This window comes from Lepus europaeus, chromosome 8 (assembly GCF_033115175.1).
Source record: "Lepus europaeus isolate LE1 chromosome 8, mLepTim1.pri, whole genome shotgun sequence".
NCBI classification, from domain to species: Eukaryota; Metazoa; Chordata; class Mammalia; order Lagomorpha; family Leporidae; genus Lepus; species Lepus europaeus.
The window spans coordinates 19,201,869-19,223,629 of NC_084834.1; the positions used below are offsets into that span (position 1 = coordinate 19,201,869).

Genomic DNA, 21,761 nt, shown 5'->3' on the forward strand with positions numbered 1-21,761 from the left:
TTCTATATCTTGCTCTGCTCTTTCTTCAGTTTATTGTTTGTGGAGTGCTGTTTCTCTACATTCTCCCATATTCATTTCTGTATGCCTTTTAAAATTAATTAAATTTCTTTCAACTTTTTTTTAATTCTATTCCCAGTATTTTGATGTTTAGTCTGATGTTTTCATAGGTAACTCCTATTGAAGAGCTTGAATCTTTGTATATAAATGTAGATATTCTGAAGAGCAGTTTCCAATTTTTCTTATCAGTCTTATGTTTTAATATGTTTCTGAATTGCCATTCTGGCCTGACTGATTTTTCCATCTCCATGGTACCTAAACTGTATGTGTTCATATTCATTTAACTCTATTCATTATAGTTAAGAGTATCCTAAGTCAAACTAAGATGTAACAGCTTTTATTGAAGCTGTTTCATGTTGCTTGCTTGACTTTATATTGTAAACTTTAATTCACTTTTCACTTGCAATGCTTGAATTAATTTTTGGGGGGGGAATTCCTGTCTCCTTTGATATCAAATGTGATGGTACAGAGTACCATCTTGTAATATTATGGCATTCTATTTTTGAGAAAGTTACCTGTGTGTGTCTGCTTCACTCTTCTGTGAACTCAGAAACTATAGGTGCTTCTTTACTGTTTCCTTCTCTTATTCTAAGGCAGGTGACAGACTGCTGTAGTTATTTGGGGGGATTCCATCAATAGGAGTCAATTTGTCATTAGTTGTTCATTCTTTCAATAATATCAGAATCATTTTCATTTTTTACAATTTCTGGCACTGTCAATATTTCTTTATTCAAATATCAACCATGCTGTTGTTTGAAAGCTATATTCTTGAGGTAGGAATTGACTTTTCTTTTGGAAAAAATTTCCTGTTGTACATGAAACTATGATTAGGATTTCCACAACAAAGTGACTCTAGGAAAGGTATCATAGTACTAAGTAAAGATCTGAGAATCTTCTCCACATAAAATTTGGTATTGAATTCTGCTAATCTCTCTTTAGTCTCATTTTCTTCAGCTGAAAATCATTTTGTAACTTTTTTTTTCCTTTTTCTAGAGAGAACTTCTGTACTTCTCAATTTCTTTTGTAACAGAAACTTAAGCTATCATTTTGGAGTGTTCAGATTCCAGGTCCCTATTTTTCAGCTTCGTATGACTACTTATAGAAATGTTATATTTCTCACTCAACAGCTCTCCATGTCCTTGACAGGACACTTGTGTGCTTAAAATTTTACCAACTACTGTTAATTTTTATTCGGTGTCCCATCTTGCTCTTTTATCAATTTCTTGTTTATAGTCTGTACTACATGACAAAGTACTACTATATCTATTTCCATATGACTTTTGATTTTTATTACTATTTATTTCAAATTTCTTCTCTTCTACTACTCACTTTAATTTCCTAGTGTTTTCATAGATACCAACTTACCTTAAAGAAGCTTATTGTTTTCTTCACATGTGAACATTTTGGTGATGCAGTATACAATTTTGCTGTAACATCATCCAGTTTATGTTTTAGTATATTCTTCTGAATTGTCATTTCAAAATGAGTGATTTTTTTCAGTCTTCTTTTGATCTGCATTCTAATTTTCATATTAATTTTGTTTCTTTCTTGTCATTGTGTAGAGGCCCATGAATCAACTTGAGATATAGCAGGTTTTCGGAAGCTGTTTCATCTTGCTTGCTGGCTTTTGGATTCTAAATTTTATCTCAGATTTCTCAATTTAAGTGAACCAATTCTTTTTCCTTTGATTCATATCTGTCTCCTTTGGTTGTCAAAAGTGACTGATCAGAATCCCATCTTATAATACTCTGGAATTATCTTGTTGAGAAAGTTGTCTATGAGTGTGTATTTGCTCTTTTGCAACCTCAGGATCCCAAGGTGATTCTTGATATTCCTCTTACAAATGTGATGCAGATATTATATTGCCTCTAATGCTTTTGTGGACTCTTTCAATAGCAATCAATTTACCATTATTTATTGACTTTCACAATACTTTCCATAATGTCAGTTTCATTTTCTTTTTGCCATAGGTTGGTATTTTTGTTTCTGTGTCATCCAAAAAAGTACATGTTGTTATTTTAAAGTCATTGTCTTCAGATAGAAATCATTAAGTTTTTTTATATTAAGGCTTATATTAAACTTAAATAAACAATAAATAGATATTCCACAACAAAGTTACTCTAAGGGAGACCTCTTATAGTACTCAAGAAAAGTTTTGTTGTACATTTCTCCATGCAAATTTTGGCTTGACCTCTTTCTTGTCTCAGTCTAGTTGACAGTGATTTTCTAGCTTTTTCTTCTTGATGCAATTGCTTTAATTTTTTAAGTTTGGTTGTACTGGAATCTAGAGCCACTATAATTTTGAAGAGTTTACATTGCAGATCTCTAATTCTGTGTTCCATCTGACTCCTTAGAAAAGTATCGCTCATCTCTCTCAATGATTTTGAGTTTTCTGGAGATGCTGCTTGTGCCTGCAAAAGTAGACTGACTTCTCTGAAATTTTCTACTTGATCATATCTTGGTCTTTCTTCAATCCTTTTGTTAATGCCCCTTGACCACCTTTAACTATTCTCATTTCTTTATGACTTTTCATCTTTACTACTATGTTCATTTCAACCTCCTTTTCTTCTCATCATGTTTTTCATGTTTCCCTAGTGTTTTCATACATAATGACTCTTGTAGAAGTTCTTGATTCATTTGTCCAATGATAGACATTCAGAAGATGCAGCTTCCAGATTTGTTTTAAGATCAAGAGTATTCTGTTTTAATGTTATGCTCAATAGTCATTTCAACCTGACTGGTTTTTTAATCTCTATGGACACTTTACCCTCTATGTTCTTATTCATTTAACTCATTTGTTGTCATGGTTAAGAGTATCCCAAGTCAAATTGAGACATAAAATTATTTCTGAAGCTGTTGTATTTAACTAGCTTGCTTTTTGACTGTGACTTTTAGCCCAATTTTCAAATTCAAGCCTATAGATCCATTTTCTTTTTAGGTATTTCCATCTATGTTATCACTGGTGTTGGGGAAGAATCGTATCTTGTAATATTCAGATATTCTGCTCTTAAGAATGTTGGCTATGTATCTGCTTGTTCTTCTGCAACTTCAGATCATTTGCTTCTTCTCATAAGGCAGATATCATATTGCTTCAATCATTTGGGGTATACCATAAGCAGGAGTGAACTTCCATTTTTATTTGTTCTTGTGGAGCACTTTTAATAACATATATTGTTTTCTTGCTTTTTTTTCAATTGCTGTCATTCCCCCCTTCCTTTTCAAATATTATTCATTTTGTTATATGAAACCCGTGATCTTGAGGAAGAGATCACTAAGTTTTCTGTTGGAATAAAGTCTCTATTGTACATAAAACTGTGATTAGGATTTCTATAACAAGGTGACTCTCAGGCAGGCCTCACAGAATGCTAAGTAAAGATTTGTTGTGAATCTTCTCCATGCAAAATTTGACATTGGCTTCTGCTTGTCTGTCTTTCGTCTCATTTCCCTCAATTGACTATGATTTTGTCACTCTTCTAGAGGACACTGATTACATTTTTAAAATTCCGTTGCATTAAAAATTTGAGCAGCTATCATTTTGTGGAACTCAGATCCAAGTCTTTATTTATGAGTTGTCTGATGTAGCCAAGTGTTCCTTCTCATACTCAGTGGCTTTCTATTTCCTAGAATTGCTGCTGCTGTCTGTAAAAGTAGGCTTTAAATTTTTCTACTATACCTGCTTTTTCTTTTTCTTCATGTCTAGCATAGACAATGCTAGTTGACCATGTCCTATTATATTCACATCTACATGATTTCTTTGCATTACTAGTATTTTTTTCAATTTCTTATTATTTTCTCCCAATTTTTCACTTTATTTTTTAATATTTTCACATAATAACTCCTATAGAATTAAATATCTGGATCCGGATGTAGACATGCAGAAGGCATGGTTACCAAATTTGTTCCTTTGTTTCAATATGATTGTGAATAGCCATTTCACCCTTACTGGGTTTTCAATATTCAAAAAAATAAATGCTTCATTTTCCTATTCTAGTAACGTGTCTTATCGTGGTTAAGACATTCCTTCACTGAACAGATACATGAAAGTTCCATTTTTACTTAGTTTTTGTTTTGTAACTTTTAGCTAAGAGTTTTTACCTTCCAATCACTAATTCATTTTTTTATTAAGCCATTCTAACTCTCCTCTTTGCAAAAGTGATGGATCAGAATCATCCTTGTAATGTTCTAGCATTCTGTTTTTAAGAAAATCTCCTTGGGTGTGTGATTGATCTTGGACAACTTCAGTATTCCAAAGTGATTGTTAATCTTTCACTTGTTCTAATAATGATACATCCCTCATCTGGTTTAATTTATTTTTGTGGTCTCCTTCAACATTAGCCAATTTGTCATCACTCATTTGCTACTGTGGAATACTTTGAATTGAATTCATATCATTTGTTTCTCCCCCAGAATTGCTTCCATGGTCAAGTAGTTCTAAGTTTGATGCTCTTTGAAAATCAAAGCCCAGAAGCAGGATTCACTAAGCTTTCTTTTGAAAGAAGATTTTTCTTGAACACTAAGCTATGATCAGAATTTCCACAAACACATGGCCCTTAGACATATCTCATTGTCAGAGAGGTAGGTAAAGTTTGGTTGTGCTGCTTTTGCCAGCAGTGTTTGATGCTGATGTTGGCACGCCACTCCTAGGTCTCATTGAATTCAGTTGATTATGAGTTTCTAACTTTTTATTCTTATAGCTAGAATTGCCTATTTTGTTCTGATTAATGAGAATCATGAGCAGCTATAGAATCTAAAGCTTTAATTCTGAATTCCAATGGACTCCCCATGGCAGCTTTATTATTCTCTTTTACCTCCTCTTAGCTTTCATGAGTCCTGCTTCTGCATCTATAGTTGGACTTAAAAAGTGTTTTTACTGTATCACATCATACTCTGTCTTCACTGTCCCAGTTAGATTATAGTACTGGACCATATGCTACCATATTCAATTCTGTGTGACTTAGGGGCTTTAAAACTGTGGTAAGCTCTGTTCTTTTTTGCTAGTTTTTCAAATTTCTAGTGGATGTATAGGTAATAATGCAGTTGAATAACTTGGTATTTTGTTCCTAGGTGTGCAAATTTTGGAAATGCAGTTTCCAGTTTTATAAGTTCCTTTATCTTATGTTTAGTCTATCACTGTGAATATCATTTCAAATGGACTGTTTTTTCAATCAACGTGAAAATTAAACTCTCCATTTGCATATTCCTTTAACTTCTGTCTTACTATTGTGAAGACCACCCTCCATGGAACTGAGACATAAGAGTTTTCCCCAAAGAACTTCCACTCTGTTTGCTACCCTTTTTGAGTTTCTAACTTTTAACTCAGAATTTTCATTTAAACCCTCTAATTTCAGTTTCCCTTTAGCCATTTCTCATTGTTTTTGTTTGGGAAAGTGACTGATTAGAATCTCATCCTTGTAATATCCTGGCATTTGAGAAAGTTTCCTTGGGTTTCTGATTGCTTTTGAGGAGTCTCTATATCCCCAAGTGACCTTTAATGTTGTGATCTCTGCAGTGTGATGTACTTAACTTATTGCTGCAGACTCCATCAGTGAGAATAAATATTTACTTTCTTGCATCACTTTGTGTCACATCTGTACATCTTTATAATTTCCTTGGTTTTTGTTGTTGTTCTTGTTTGTTTTTTCCTTTCTCCAGCTGCTTTCAGTGATGCTCCTTCCTGGTCATATAATCATGCCTGAAGTTTGGATAAGACATGGTCTTTGCAGTAGAAGATACTAAGTTTTCTTTGGAATAAGATTTGTATTATATACTAAGATTTGCATTACATCTCCCTGGGATGTTCTAGGCTAGGCCTTGTGTCCAGAGAGAGGAATTAGTAAAGATTTATTGTCTGTCTTCTGCTAGGAATGGTTGCTGTCGACATCAACTATCCTCTTTTTAGGCTGATTTGCTTAGTTGACAATGATTTTCTAACTTTTTATTCATATAAATAGCACAACTTACATTGATCAAACCGTGTTGTTCTAGAATCCTGAGAAGCAATCATTTTAGAGAGTTCAGATTTTAAGATCTTTAATTTTGAGTCCTGTCTGACTTTTTATGGAAGTATTGTCATTGCCTCTGAGCTGCTATCCATTTCCTTTAGATACTGCTTATGTATTTGAAAGAATCAATGGACTTCTTTTCAGTTTTCAGTGATATCAGTCTAGCCCTGCTCTTTCCTGAACCTCCTGCAAGTTCTACCATACTTATTTTCATAAGATTTTTGAGACTTATGACTATTTCTTTTGCTTCTCTTTTCACTCTTCTAATTTTTCTAATTTTCTAATTTTTCCAGATCTATTATATTTATTTGAAATACAGAGTTACAGAGAGAGGCAGAGACAAAGAGAGAGGTCTTCCATCCACTGGTTCACTCCCCAGATGGCTGCAATAGCTGGAACCGCGCCGATACAAAGCCAGGATCCAGGAGCTTCTTCGGGGTCTCCCACATGGGTGCAGGGTTCCAAGGCCATCGGTCATCTCTGCTGCTTTCCCAGGCCATAGCAGAGAGCTGGATTGGAAGAGAAGCATCTGGGAGTAGAACCAGTGCCCATATGGGATGCTGGTGTTTCAGGCCAGGGCTTTAACCCACTGTGCCATAGTGCTGGCCCCAGATTACTATTCTAAGTATACATTTCAAATGGACTTGTTTTTAAATCTTCATGGGAATAAAATTCTCCATTTTCATGCTCTTTTAACTTCTGCCTAATCATTAAGAAATTGCCTCCATTGAACAATGGAATATTTTTTAACAGAAGCAGTTCTGTTTTCTTTTACTTCATTTTAAATAGTAACTTTTAATTCAGAATTTTCACTTTCAAGCCATCAAATTAATTTTCTACTGATCCCATTTCTAACTCTTTTCTTGAGAAAGGTGACTGAACAAAATCCCATCTTATAATATTCTGACATTCGGTTTTTCATAAAGTTTTCTTGACAGTGTAATTGCTCTTGGATAACCTCTGTATCCAAAGGTGATTCTTGACCTTTCTTGTCCTTATCATGGTACAGACATATTATTACTTCAATTATTTTTATGGACTCCTTCAATATTAACTCATAAGTTACTATTTGCTCCTGGAGAACTTTCAAACATGTCCATATCATATGTTTTTTTTCCCAGTTGCTGGCATTCTATCTCCTTTTATGGCAATCTGTAATATTCTTTGGCAGCTGAAATGTAGAGGGAGGATTTACTATTTTATTTTGAGACAATATTTGGTTTGAACACTAAACTCTAATTAGGATTTCCTTAAATAGATGTCACTAGGATGGTCATCTTAAGAGCTTTGAGTAAGGTTATATTATGCTGCTTCTGCCAACATTTTTGTGTTGATGGCAACAAGACTTTTTCAGTCTCTATTTTCATTCTTATAGATAGAATTGTTTACATTGTTAAAACCCTGCTGTATTTAGAATCCTTAGAAGCTATCATTTTTGGAGAGTTCAAATTTTAGATATTCCATTCTGAGCTCTATTTCACTACTTAGGGGGAGTGTTGATTTTAGCTCTTAGCTGCCCCCCATCACATTGAAACTTTGCTTGTGTGTATAAAGATAGATGGAGTTATTTTCATTTTTGCATGATATCCCAACTTGTTCTTTCATGAAACTCCAGTTTAAACTGTGTTTCTTAACTATATTTAAATCTGAAACTTTTGAGCTTTACTAATTGCCTTGATAACTAAAATAAATCTTCTTCTTCTTCTTCTTTTTTTTTTTTTTTTTACATTTCTCTCCAAAGATGATATCTCCTGTTGAAAATCTGATTTTTTCTCTGGAAACGAAGTGAAATAGAAGATCCAGTTTCCATTTTTACTGAAAGTTGGTGAAGCTTATGCTTATATCGTGCTTTGAATATCCAATTCTAAATGATTTGTTTTTAAATCTTCATGTGAGGCAAACACTCAATTTTCATCTCCTATTAACTTCTGTCTTGTCATTGTTAAGAACTTACTCCAGGAGACTAGTGCTGTGGCACAACAGGTTAAAGCCCCAGCCTGCTGTGCCAGCATCCCATATGGGCACTGGTTCGAGTCCCAGCTGCTCCTCTTCTGATCCAGCTCTCTACTATGCCCTGGGAAAGCAGTAAAATATAGCCCAAGTCCTTGAGCTCTGCATCCATGTGGGAGACCTGGAAGAAGCTCCTGGCTCCTGGCTCCAGATCAGCTCAGCTCTGGCTGTTGCAGTCATTTGGGGCGTGAACCAGTGGAATAGATGCCCTTTCTCTCTGGCTCTACATCTCTCTGTAATTCAGTACTTCAAATAAATAAAATAAACCTTTTTTTTTTTTTAAAAAGAACTTACTCCATTGAACAGAAATAGTTGTAGTATTTATGTTTTCTTGACTTAAATTGCAAGTTTTGACTCAGAATTTTCATTTTCAGCCACCAAATTAACTTTTTATTGAGCCATTTCTGTTTTCTTGGGAAAAAAGATCAGAATTCCTCCATGTACTATTCTGTTATACTGTTTTTCATAAGTTGCCTTGGGTGTCTGATTGTTCTTGGGCAACCTCAGTATCTCAAAGTGTATCTTTCATTAGTCTTAATAGTGATGTAGGCGTCATATCACTCCATCAGTTTTTTTTGTGGACTCCTTTGTTAGTCAATCTGTCATTATTTATTTTCTCCTATGGAGCTCTTTCAAATACATCCATGTCATTTCCTTGGTATTCCATGTCATTTCATTGATATTCTCCCTCTTGTGGTCAAATAGTTATAAATTATATTCTTTGAAACCTGAATTCTAAAGGTAGTATTCACTAAGTTTTCTTTGGAACAGGATTTGAACACTAAGCTTTGTTTATGGTTTCCACAAATAGATGACACTAGGACAGGCTTCTCAGATCACTGAGGAAAGTTCTGTTGTGTTGCTTCTGCCAGCAAAGTTCAGTAGTGATGTTTGCTAGCCTCTGAAGTCTCATTTAGTCCAGTTGCCCATGAGATTCTAACTTTTCATTCTTGTACATAGAAGCTCTTGTGTTTTTGAAACTCTGTTTACGAGAATCCTGAGCAGCTATCGTTGTAGAGACTTCAGATCAAGATTTGTCATTCTGAGTTCCTTCTGATGCCTCATGGAAGCATTTCTTATTTTTCTGTCTACCTGCTTTGAGCTTCCAAGAGTGCTGCTTATATCTTTAAAACTAATTTGAGGCCAGCGCCGCGGCTCACTTGGCTAACCCTCCGCCTGCGGCGCCGGCACCCCGGGTTCTAGTCCCGGTTGGGGCGCCAGATTCTGTCCCGGTTGCTTCTCTTCCAGTCCAGCTCTCTGTTGTGGCCCGGGAGTGCAGTGGAGGAGGCCCAAGTGCTTGGGCCCTGCACCCGCATGGGAGACCAGGAGGAAGCACCTGGCTCCTGGCTTCTGATTGGCGCAGCTTGCCGGCCACAGCACTGCAGCCGTAGTGGCCATTTAGGGGGTGAACCAACTGAAAAGGAAGACCTTTCTCTTAGTCTCTCTGTCTCTCTCACTGTCTGATTCTGCCTGTCAAAAAAAAAAAAAAAGTAATTTGAATTCTTTTACATTTTTGGATATATTCTTTTTTTTTTTTCTAGCTCCTGTTTAGATTGTATTACTTTACCACATGCTATCCTATTCAGTTCTTTATGACTTTTCACATTTAAAACTTTTATTTTCTTCTCTTCTGGTTTTCACATGTCTTCTCTAGTGTTTACATAGGTAATAACTCTCTTAAACAAATGGATATCTTATGTCTAGATGTACAAAATTTGAAAATGCTGCTCTAGTTTTGTTGAAAAGACCTCAATCTTACGTTTTAGCATATCTATTTTATTTTATTTTATTAGATATACTTCTTTTACTTGAATATCAGAGTTACATAAAGAGAGAAGGAGAGGCAGAGAGAGAGAGAGGTCTTCCCTCCGCTGATTCACTCCCCAACTGACCACAATGACCAGAGCTGAGCAGATCCGAAGCCAGGAGCCAGGGGCTTCTATCAGGTTTCCCATATGGTTGCAGGGGCCCAAGGACTTGGGCCATCTTCAACTGCTTTCCCAAGCCATAGCAGAGAGCAGCTGGGACTCCAACCAATGTCCATATGGGATTCTGGCACTGCAGAGGGCGGCTTTACCAGATATGCCAGCCCCTAGCATATCCGTTTTATATTACTTTCTTTTTAAATCATCATGTGAACTAACTCTCCATTTGGTATTCTTTTAGCTCCTATTTCTTCATTACTCTAAATTTTCTTAATAAAAGTGATAGCATTACTTTTACTTGATTGCTTTTTAACTTGTAACCTTTAACTTGGAATTTTCACTATGGGGCCTATGAGTTCCTTTTTTTTTTCAACTTTTATTTAATATATATAAATTTCCAAAGTACAATTTTTGAATTATAGCGGCTTTTCCCCCATAACCTCTCTCCCACTCACAACCACCACATCTCCCACTACCTCTCCCATCCCATCTTCATCAAGATTCATCTTCAATTATCTTTATATACAGAAGATCAACTTAGTATACGCTAAGTAAAGATTTCAAAAGTTTGCACCCACACAGTACACAAAGTGTAGAGCACTGTTTGAGTTCTTTTTGTTTTGAGAGATTTCTTTCTCTCTCTTTGCAGCGACAACAAATCAGAATTCCATCTTATAAGATATTCTGTTACTCTCCTCTTGAGACTATAGCTTCTGGTTGTAGTCTGAGTTTCCAAAGGTTATTCTACATCTTTCATACCTCTGAATCATCATGTAGACATCATTTGAACTTCAGCTATTTTGATAAAATGCATCAATGGGAAGTATTTGTTTGCTTTAGAGAAGCACTTTCAGTAACATAAATATATTTCTTTTTTTTTTTCTAATTGCAGAAATTCTTATTCACTCTTTGATCAAATAGTCACCCATACTGTTATATTAAGGTCATAGTTTGAGGAACAATTAAGTTTTCTTTTGAAACAAATTTTGTATCAGACACTAAACTATCATTAGGATTTCCATAAGTCGATGAGGCTAGGATAGGACTCACTTTCAGAACACTGAGTCAAGTTCTCTGTGTCTTCTCCAAATGAAATTTGCTATTGCCTTCTGCTGACCTTTCTTTAGTATTATTTTAGTTTAAATGATTTTCTGAATTTTCATTCTTGTAGATAGAACTATGTGTATGTTTCAAACTCTGTTGTAGTAGCATCCTTAGGGGCTGTCATGTTGAAGAGCCCATGTTCTAGATCTTCGCTTTTTAGTTCCATCTTATTATATATGCAAGGAATATTATTCTTTATTAACAGCCCTCAGTTTCTTTGAGACACAATTATGAGTGTATCCTATTTACCTTTACCAGTATATCCTGCCTTACCCTTTGTTCAACTTCCTGAACAGACTATCATATTTTAGCATATTCTCATATGTATTTCCATATGACTTTTGAAAAGATACTGTTGTTTACATAATTTGTTCTTTCCCAGTTTTCATATTTTTTCTAATGTTTTCATAGATAACAACATGTTGAAGTATTTGATTCTTTGTCTCATATGTAGACATTCTGAAGATGCAGTTTCCACTTTTACTGTAATATCAATTTTATATTTAGCATATTATTTTGAATATCATTTCAAACTGATATATCTTCAAATCTCCACAGCAACTGACCTCTCTTTCACTTCTTTGCTGAGTTTCCTAAATTGTTTTGAGACATAACATTTTTTTATGAAGTCATCTCATTTTGCTTGTATCCATTTATCACTGGAACTATTTTTTAAGATTTGTTTGTTTGAAAGGGAGAGTGACAGACACAGGGAGAGACAGAGAGAGAAAGAGATCTTCCATCCATTGATTCAATCCCAAGTGACCACAATGGCCAGAGCTGGGCCAAGCCAAAGCCAGAAGCCTGGAGCTGCATCTAGATCTCCCATATGGGAGACAGGGGAATAAGCATTTGGGCTATTTTCCACTGCTTTTCCAGGTACATTAGCTGTGACCTGGAATGGAAGTATAACAGCCTGGACTTAAACTAGAGCTCTGATATGAGATGAGTGTGTCAAAAGTGGCAGCTTAACCCACTGTGCCACAATGCCAAGCCTCAACTGTAACTTTTAAAACAGAATTTTAATTCTTAAAGAAAAATTAATTAATTTTAAAGGCAGTGCTATAAAGAGAGAGAGAGAAGGAGAGGCAAAGAGAAAGGGAGATTCACTCCTCAAATTGCTGCAGCAGCCAGGGCTGGACCAGGCTGAAGCCACGAGTCTGAGTTTCACCCAGTTCTCCCATGTGGACCACCCTCCATCTCAGTCCCAGGCACATTAGCCGGGAGCTGGATCAGAAGTGAAACAGCAATGACTTGAACCAATGCCCATATGGGATGCCAGTGCTGCAGGTGGTGGCTTAACCCTCTTTGTCATAGCACCAGCTCCAGAATTTTTGCTTTTAATCCTTTTAATTTGTTTTCTTTTGAGCTATTTCTACCTCATTTTGTTAGCAAAAATTATTGATTAGAAACCTATCTAGTAGTATTGCGTTAGTCTATTCTCCACAATGTTGCCTATGCATGTCCACTTGTGCTTCAACAAACCCAGAATCCCAAGGTGACGCTTAATGTTTTGCTTCTTTTCTTCATGAGACAAAATCGTGTATTTCAGCTATTCTTGTGGTCTCCATCAGTAGGAATCAGTTTGTCATTACTTGCTTGTTCTTGTGGAGAACTTGGATAACATCAGTATCATTTTCTTTTCTTCCAATTGCTGATGCTATTACTCATTCTTTAGACAAGTAATCATCCTTGCTATTATTTGAAGACCATGGTCTTTTAAGTACGAATCACCAAGTTTTCCTTTGGAATAATATTTCTGCTAACTACAAAATTATATTTAGGATTTCCACAAAAATGACTTAAGAGACATCTCCTAGCTATGTGCTGAGAAACTTTCTATTGCGCTTCTTACCCTAGAGTTCAGTATTGGCTTCTGCGTGGCACTTCTTTTGTCTCCTTTAGTTCCGTTGACAATGCTTTCTAAAGTTTCATTCTTCTCAATGGAAATACTCCTCTTTTTCAAATTACATTATATTAGACCCTTGAACAGGTTGAAGAATTTGATTCTCTGTCTTGAGATGTAGATCTTTGGAAGATGTAATTTCCACTTGTGGTATAAGAAAATCAATCGTATGTTCAAGATTTTATTTTGAAAATCTTTTTCAAATTGTTTTGTAAAAATTCACGGGAGCTAAACTCTTTATTTTTACAATCATTTTAATTCTTTTCATTCTTAAGATTTTCCTTTATCAGATTTAGCTATAAAAGGTTTTTCTGAAGCCATTACATTTTGTTTGCTGATTTTTTTTTGACAGGCAGAATGGACAGTGAGAGAGACAGAGAGAAAGGTTTTCCTTTTTTCCGTTGGTTCACCCCCCAGTGGCCGCTGCGACTGGGTCACTGCGCTGATCCGAAGCCAGGAGCCAGGTGCTTCTCCTGGTCTCCCATGCGGGTGTAGGGCCCAAGGACCTGGGCCATCCTCCTCTGCACTCCCGGGCCACAGCAGAGAGCTGGACTGGAAGAGGAGCAACCGGGACAGAATCTGGCGCTCCAACCGGGACTAGAACCCAGGGTGCCGGCGCCACAGGTGGAGGATTAGCCTATTGAGCTGCGGCACCGGCCTTGTTCGCTGATTTTTCATTGCAGCTCTTAACTCATAACTTTTACCTTCAACCCTCTTTAACTCATTTTCTTTTGAGCTGTTTCTGTCTTCCTTTTTTTTCTCCAATGTGAATGAGCAGATATGTACTCACTGATGCACAGATTAAAATCCCAGTATGATTTGATAGTTTTCTCTTTTACTTCAAGGCAAACATAATACCCATTCTTCTATTTTTGTGGGTTCCATCAACAAAAGCATATTTCTCATTGGTTTTTTATTTTTATTGTTTTTTGCTCTTGTGGAACACTTTCAATACCAGTGTATTATATTATTTTTTCTAGTTTTTTATTTTTTGGATTGCTATATACTTAAATGAATGTTTTATTTTACTTTCATTTTATTTTGAAAATTAATTTATTTTAAAGGCAGAGTTATAGAGAGGGAGGGAGAGTCAGAGAGATAACGAGAGGGGGAGAGAGAGAAAAAGAGAGGGAGAGAGAGAGAGAGAGAATGAGAGAGAGAGAGAGAGAGAATCTTCTGTATGCTGAATCACTCCTCAAATGACTGCAATGGGTATGGCTAATGGGTGTGCTAAAGCCTGGAGCCTTGAACTCCATCCAGATATCTGAGGTAGGAGGTTGGGGTCCAAAAACTTGGGACAGCCTCCACTGTTCTCCAGGGCTCATTAACAGGGAGCTGGATTGAAACTAGAACAGCCAGGACTTGAACTAGCACTCTTATGGGATGTTGGTATCGTAGGTGGTCGCTTCACCTGTTGTACCATAATACCAGCCCCATAATTTTGGTCTATTTTAGAAATAGTTCAGATAATAGTACTGTATGGTGAAAACAAGTATAGATTTGGGTTTTTGTTTGAGGAAATTTGACCACATGTCCATTTTCTTACTATCTGAATTAAGTTGCCAAACAAGGTTCCAATCTCAGTGTCATATTTTGCTTTTAAATTTTTCTTGAATTGCTATAAAGCAATCAGTATTCCTGTTGGGTTTGGTTTTGGAATAGTTTTCTTAATATTACTACAACTTATTACTACTTAATATTACATACTACTTTTATGTACTCTTATAGAAGGATTATCTAGCTAGCTCTATGTAGTACTACACAATTTGTGGCAAATATCTCTAGGTATCATGCTTATTCAGCATGTAAAGCATACGTTGTCAGAGCCTATGTCAAATGTGTATTTTCAAACATTTCATGTCTCTTTCCTCCTTTATATTGAAAATGTACTTGGATATTGATATGAGAACCATGAAAAAGCAGCCTATCTACTGCTGTCTTGAAAAAATTTATCAACACCTTGCTGAAGAAGAAGGCATCTATCTTTTTTGACCATTTGCAGCAAATCAGGCCTAGTCTTTTTTATTCACATAAAATCTATGTATGTTTGCCTCTTTCTTTGCTAATAATTCTATTTTCTGATTTTACTGTTTTTCCTTATAGCAAAGGCAGTATGAAGTCAGCTTTGTTTCTTCCTTCAATATTTGCAATGAGTAAGAACAATTTTGCTGCTGTTGCTATATTCCGACTAGAGACATCAAAGAGGAGGGCAGTGTTTCCATTGTCATCTGTAATATTTAGATTGGCAATATGTTTTAGGAGATTAGTATCACATTCCTTTTCCTGGCATTGTACGGCTTTAATCAGAACCAAACTTTTATTCTGTTGTCACAGGCATTCAGCAGGCGTCTTTTTTCTCTACCAGGAGAGTTACCACTTCTGGATGGCCATGAGCAGAGGCCAAATGCAGACTGACCCTCTTCTTGTGGTTTTCACCACCTCTAGAATCCGATAACAGCACTGTAGATTAGCCAACCAATCTCATCACACAAAGTTCCATAGTTTCTTTGCTTCAACTCCCTACAGTCATAACCAAGCAATTCTGCTAGCAGTGCCCTTTTGAATTTCATCCAAATTCTGTTTTCTGGATAACCCTTCCCTGACTTGTAGAGCAGATTTTCTATGAGGCTTTCCTTGGATAAACTATGTAAATGAAGTTCAATACTTTAATATTATATTTATTTGAGATGGAAATATACACATACAAAGAGTGACATATGTATGTATATATATATATATATATATATATATATATATATATATAGAGAGAGAGAGAGAGAGAGAGAGAGAGAGAGAGAGAAAGAGAGAGAGATAATGAGCTTCCATCTGCTGACTTACTCTCCAAATGCCTACAAAGCATGGGCTGGGCAAGGCCAAAGGTAGGAGCAGGAATTAAATATAGCTTTCTCACATGGGTGGTAGGAACCCAACTATTTCATCCATCACTTGCTGCCTCTTAAGGTCCAAATTACCAGGAAGGTAGAATCAGACATGGAACTGATATAGGATGTAGGTGTCATCCCAACTGACACCTTACCTGCTAGGCCAGTACACATCGCAGAGTTTAATATTTTTAAATTCAAATAGCATATTCTGTTGTTTGACTTATAGTCACAATAGAAAACTAATGATAAAAATATATACCCTGGCCCTGTTCCCATAGCAGAAGGTGAATTTCAGATGAAACGTCCTGTAAATATATTCTTCCACCTAATCGTCTATCTGGTGTTACTAAATATTAGTGTTACTTGTTGCCGAATAAGATGTCATAATGAAGTCATTACTGAGTTGTAATTAAATGACACTATAAACTAAGAAACAGAGCTTAATGGTTGAAAATTTTTTACTACATCAAATAAGGAAAGTTTTCTTCAGTGTTTGAAAATTGCTTCGAACATGATTGATAAAGACCTGGTACATGTCATAAACACAGATGAATAGGGGATAATTTTTGATAACCAACTGAAAAGTGATGAACTTTGGCTCTTGGTAATGCAGTTTAGTTTAACAACAGCTGATGCAGTTCTCAACTGAAGTGGCTTATGCAGTAGCCCTGAACCTTAACAAGACATCTATGAGTGAAGTCTAGGCCTCTCACCTTGTGAACCTCCACACTTGAAAATCCTCCACTGAGGCTCAGCTTAATCTTGTTCTCTGGCAGGATGGTGTTTGCCAGATTTGCCACCGGGGAGGAGGTGGAAGTGGTTTCAAAAGTTGTTAAAATCTACCAGGATCTCGGCCATGAGAGAAAGCTGTTTTCCATAGACAAAAGGTAATTCAGTTTTGTCTTTCATCCAACTTCTTCTCAGACAGAAGAAAATGCTAGTTGAGCTGTTTTGGTTTAAAGGAAGATGTTAGACTGATTTTATCTTTTCCTTTTTTTTCTTGTGCTACTTCTTTGTCCAGCTCAGCAATATGATGTCCCTAATCCTACATGTGTCTGCAATTCAGAGTGATGAAACGACTTATGAAAAAGACAACATTCTTATGAAAAAGACAACATTCACTGAGAAATATAAGAAGTCATTCTAATCTATTTGTTTTTCAATATCTTCTGACTCCTCAATATAAATATAAATACAGTAGTGCATGTCACCTTCAAAAATAAAAACTAGGGGTGAGCATTTGGCCTAATAACTCAGACACCATTTAGGATGGCCACATCCTATATCAGAGTGCCTGGAGTACAGTCCCAGCTCTTCTTCTAATTCCACCTTCCTGTTAATACAAACCCTGGCAGGTAGCAGGTGATGGTGCAAGTAGTTTGTTCCCAGTCACCCATGTAGGATACCTGGATTGAATTATTCCCTCCTTACTTTAGCCTGGTCCTACCCTGTCAGTTGCAGGCAGTTTGGGAAGGAAGCAGCAGACAGGAGAAGTATTACTCTTTATCTCTCTCTCACTCTATCTGCCTCTCAATTAAAAAATGAAATGAAAATAGATATTTGGTTGTTTCTGTCAATCTTTTCAGTTACCACATAAACTACTGATGGAGACCCATTGAAGGGTATGGGGTAGGCAGTAGCAACCCTAAGTGAGAAAGGCAAAAATTCAATGGGAAGAAACGTATGCCAAGGTAAAGTGACAATACAGTAGTCAAGGTTTTGTGGTGGTGATGGATTAGGGTATTCAAGCCTGAAACATCCAAGGAATGGCAGTGGCTATGTTGATTGTTAGTTAGAGAAGTAAACTGGCTTGGCCAAGTGGTGTTGGGGGCAGTGAGAGGCGTCGGCACAACACTGCCCACAGTGAGCTTCCCACCCAAGAACATACTTTTCAAGAAGCTGTGGAGATGATAAGAACTGTGTAGAAATGGAATCAAGTTCTATAAATAGATTCCCTTAATCCCAAATTTGCAAAGCCTGGGGAAACACTGCCTGTGATATACTGAACTGTTTGGGGAAAAAAATAGAAGCTTATGAATTGATTCATTGAGGTTTGAGAAATGACTTAAAGAGTCATGTGTGTTGACATGTTTGTGTCCTTCTTCAGAGTCCATACTAGAATTATGATGATATCATTAAGTCTTAGAGAAATGCACTAAAATGGGATGAAGATGATTTTCATATCTTAAGGGGCAATTCCTTACTACAGACTCAAAGGCGAGATCTTGAGGGTTACAGGAGAATAAGATATCAATTATTTAAGCTTCAGTCTGCAGAGAAGGATCTTGGATTGATATACTATTGTTCATCATTTATTAGAAGATTATGAAGTTATTATGAAATGACAACAAAGATTTTAGAAGAATTTGGGAAAACGTGATATATAGCTTCAATAAAATTGGATTATGACTAGTGATTTTTTTGTATCATAATCAAGTTATTCAGGAAGCAGGTCTCCATATAGAAGCCATGTAACATCTTTATTTCTTTGAAAAGTAGATTTTATAATAGACTTGATGTAGAAGTAAAACAAGGTAAAACAAGACACTGCTTACAATTGTATCATTAGAAGATGCTGTTAATGTGTATAGAGGATTACTGGACAGAATCCCTGAAAACTGGGCCCACTACAAATGAATGGAAAAAGTACCGAAGCCATCTTATATGTTAGGAAGACTAAACATTTGCTTGCAATGTTTAAATATCCCAGGAGACTCTCAGGGAGAAGACCAGTATTTGGTGAGAAATTTAAAGAATTCTTGGATAAGTTCTAAAAGATGAATTTCAGCAAGGATTGTTTACTAGTCCTCACTATTCTGATGTTATAATGCAAGGATAGTGAAAAGGTGGAAATCTTAGAGGAACTAGTAGGAGGTGATGAAACCTCTCTGCATAGCTTCTAGTTTTTTAATCCTAATGGTAGAAAGGAGGCAGCACTAATCACAATACTTTGCATGTAGTACTACTTGGTACAGCACTATAACAAAATTGGTCAGCTGTCTATTGCTATGGAGTCCATAAATACTGCTATTGAAATTATACCTACATTGATGAACTCTTTCCTGTGAAAGTGAAAATAGTAAAAAAGTTGTAAAATGGATGGATGTAGCCCATGCCTTGGGCATACCAGACAGATTTCATCAACTTCAAGTGTACAAAATACATGCTAAAAGCTGGTATGATTCCAGAGGCAGAGGAAATGTGCACAAACATTAATAGGTAAGGAACATCAGTTGTAGAGGATTTGAATAAAATGCAGTGCAAGCGGTTCCAGATAAGCCATGCTCAGGCTTACAAAGCCCTGGATATGTTTGGTGAAGTATTTAAGAAATGTCATAAAATGGGGAGACATTGTACAAATATTATGGACAACCAGTTTGACTTTCACACATACTGTATGAGGAATTTTACCTTTACTTAGATCATATGTGGGTTTAGTAGTACTAGAGGATGTAGTTAAACACCTCCATCTTACTTCAAGGCAGCAAGAATTGCTGCAGGTATCATCCGAAGCTTCATGATAGGCACTTTACAGATGAGAGTAAGAAACAAAGCTGAGATGGCAAGCATGTCTTTAAAAAGCTGAAGAGGCTACACAAGGAGCAAAGAAGAGCTCAAAAGAAAACTCAAATAGATCTAAAGGGGTAAAATTCAGAAAAATAAAAGCAATGGAGAGATCTGTAAAATGATGATGAAGAGGAGGAGGAAATTGGAGTTACAGAAAAATAAATAACTCATCCCTGAGAAAGTGGCCAAGTTGGAAACTCCATTGGAAGAAGCTATTAGCTTTTTAAGACTCTTGAAGAACTCTGTGAAGAACAATATAGAAACTCATCCTTTTGCCTATGAGATTTACTTTAGGGAAGAAAGTTTGTTTGGATGCTGCAATCAGTAAAGAGGTCATTTGCTAGTGATTCTAGTCTCCCTGGCTTCATGGATGCACTATTCAACTCTTCAGCACTGCAATGTGTAAAGATTTGTCTAACAGCCGGCTCTGCGGCTCACTAGGCTAATCCTCCGCCTTGCGGCGCCAGCAACACCGGGTTCTAGTCCCTGTCGGGGCACCGATCCTGTCCCGGTTGCCCCTCTTCCAGGCCAGCTCTCTGCTGTGGCCAGGGAGTGCAGTGGAGGATGGCCCAAGTGCTTGGGTCCTGCACCCCATGGGAGAACAGGAGAAGCACCTGGCTCCTGCCATCGGATCAGCGTGGTGCGCCGGCCGCAGCGCGCCTACCGCGGCGGCCATTGGAGGGTGAACCAACGGCAAAAGGAAGACCTTTCTCTCTGTCTCTCTCTCTCACTGTCCACTCTGCCTGTCAAAAAAAAAAAAAAAAGAAAAAAAAAAAAGATTTGTCTAACAGAGTTGGAACAGTATTAAAACAAGAAACGAAGTGTAGCTTTGGAGCAAGACATCCAAATAAATTTGATGAACCTTTCTGAAAAGGAATTTTGATTCGTTGCTTTGCATATTATCAGCTGCCAATGGTATATTATTTCGGTTCTTCTAGTCAGAAGCAAGCCATAGAGTAGACAAGATACTTAATGAATCTGTCACTAATAGAAAACTCCAGATATGTATGGCGGTATCAGAAGCCTTGTGTGATGGTAGCTTAGGAGGTCAGAGAAGCTGCTGAAGATTTTAAAGCAAATTCTCATAAATATTTCCCTTACACCTTGGCTTTCATGCCTCCTGGATATTGAGAGGATATGAAGGTCACAGGTAATAGAGACAACTTGGCAGAAACTGAAAAACTGGCCAGTGAAATTTTAATATCATTAGTAAACATATGGGATAAATTTTGACCATACCTTCTATATATTTCTGGTGCTTTGTTCTAACTTACACAGAATGTGAGGATCAATGTTCCTGCCTTCAATTAGGGCTTTACATTTTTATACTGCTGAAAAAGTATTTTTCTTTTTTAATTTTTATTAATACAAAGAGAATAGATTTCATATATTTCATAGATACAGTTCTTTCTTTTTTAAGAATTATTTTATTTATTTGAAAGACAGAGTTACAGAGAGAGGCAGAGCCAGAGAGAGAGAGGTCTTCCATTCTGTTGGTTCACTCCCCAAATGACTGCAACGAACAGAGCTGAGCTGATCCAAAGTCAGGAGCCAGGAGCTTCTTCCAGGTCTCCCACGAGGGTGCAGAGGCCCAAGGAATTGGGCCATCATCTACTGCTTTCCCAGGCCATAGCAGAGAGCTAGATTGGAAGAGGAGCAGCCAGGACATGAACCGGCACCCATGTGGGATGCCAGCACTGTAGGCGGGAGCTTTAGACCACTATACCACAGTGCCGGTCCTTCATAGATACAGTTCTAAGAAGATAATCATGCTTACCTTCCTTCCTCCTCAAATTCACCTTTCTATTTCTTTTGTTTGTATTTATATGGAGAGTTTTAAGAGCAGAATGATACTTACTATGATACTATCATACCCTCAACTACCTCCCCCTCCCTCTTCTTTTCTTTTAATTTTTAAAATAACATACTTTCAATCTTCTTTATATTCATAGGCTTAACTCTCCAGTAAATAAAGAGTTCAACAAATAGTAAGTAGAAAAACCACTGTTTCTAAAGAGTATAGACATCCTAACTTTTTGCTTTTTTTCTGTCTTTTTTGGTCAGAGTAATTCTAATGGTAATGAGGTGATATCTCATTGTGATTTTGATTTGCATTCCCCTAATGGCTAGTGATACTGAGCATATTTCATATATTTTTTGGCTATTTGTATTGCCTTAGAGAACTGTCAGTTAAGATCCTTTGTCCATCTCTGTCTTTTTTTTTTTTTAAGATTTTATTTTATATACTTGAAAGACAGAGACAAAGAGATTTTCTATTCATTGATTCACTCCTAAAATGGTCACT

The 21,761-nt window shown here is 36.6% G+C and overlaps 1 pseudogene; it reads left to right on the forward strand.

Moving 5' to 3' along the window:
- Positions 1-20,689, forward strand: part of LOC133765228 (N-alpha-acetyltransferase 15, NatA auxiliary subunit-like) — a 66,155-nt pseudogene extending 45,466 nt beyond the window's left edge.
- The last annotated feature ends 1,072 nt before the right edge of the window (positions 20,690-21,761 follow it).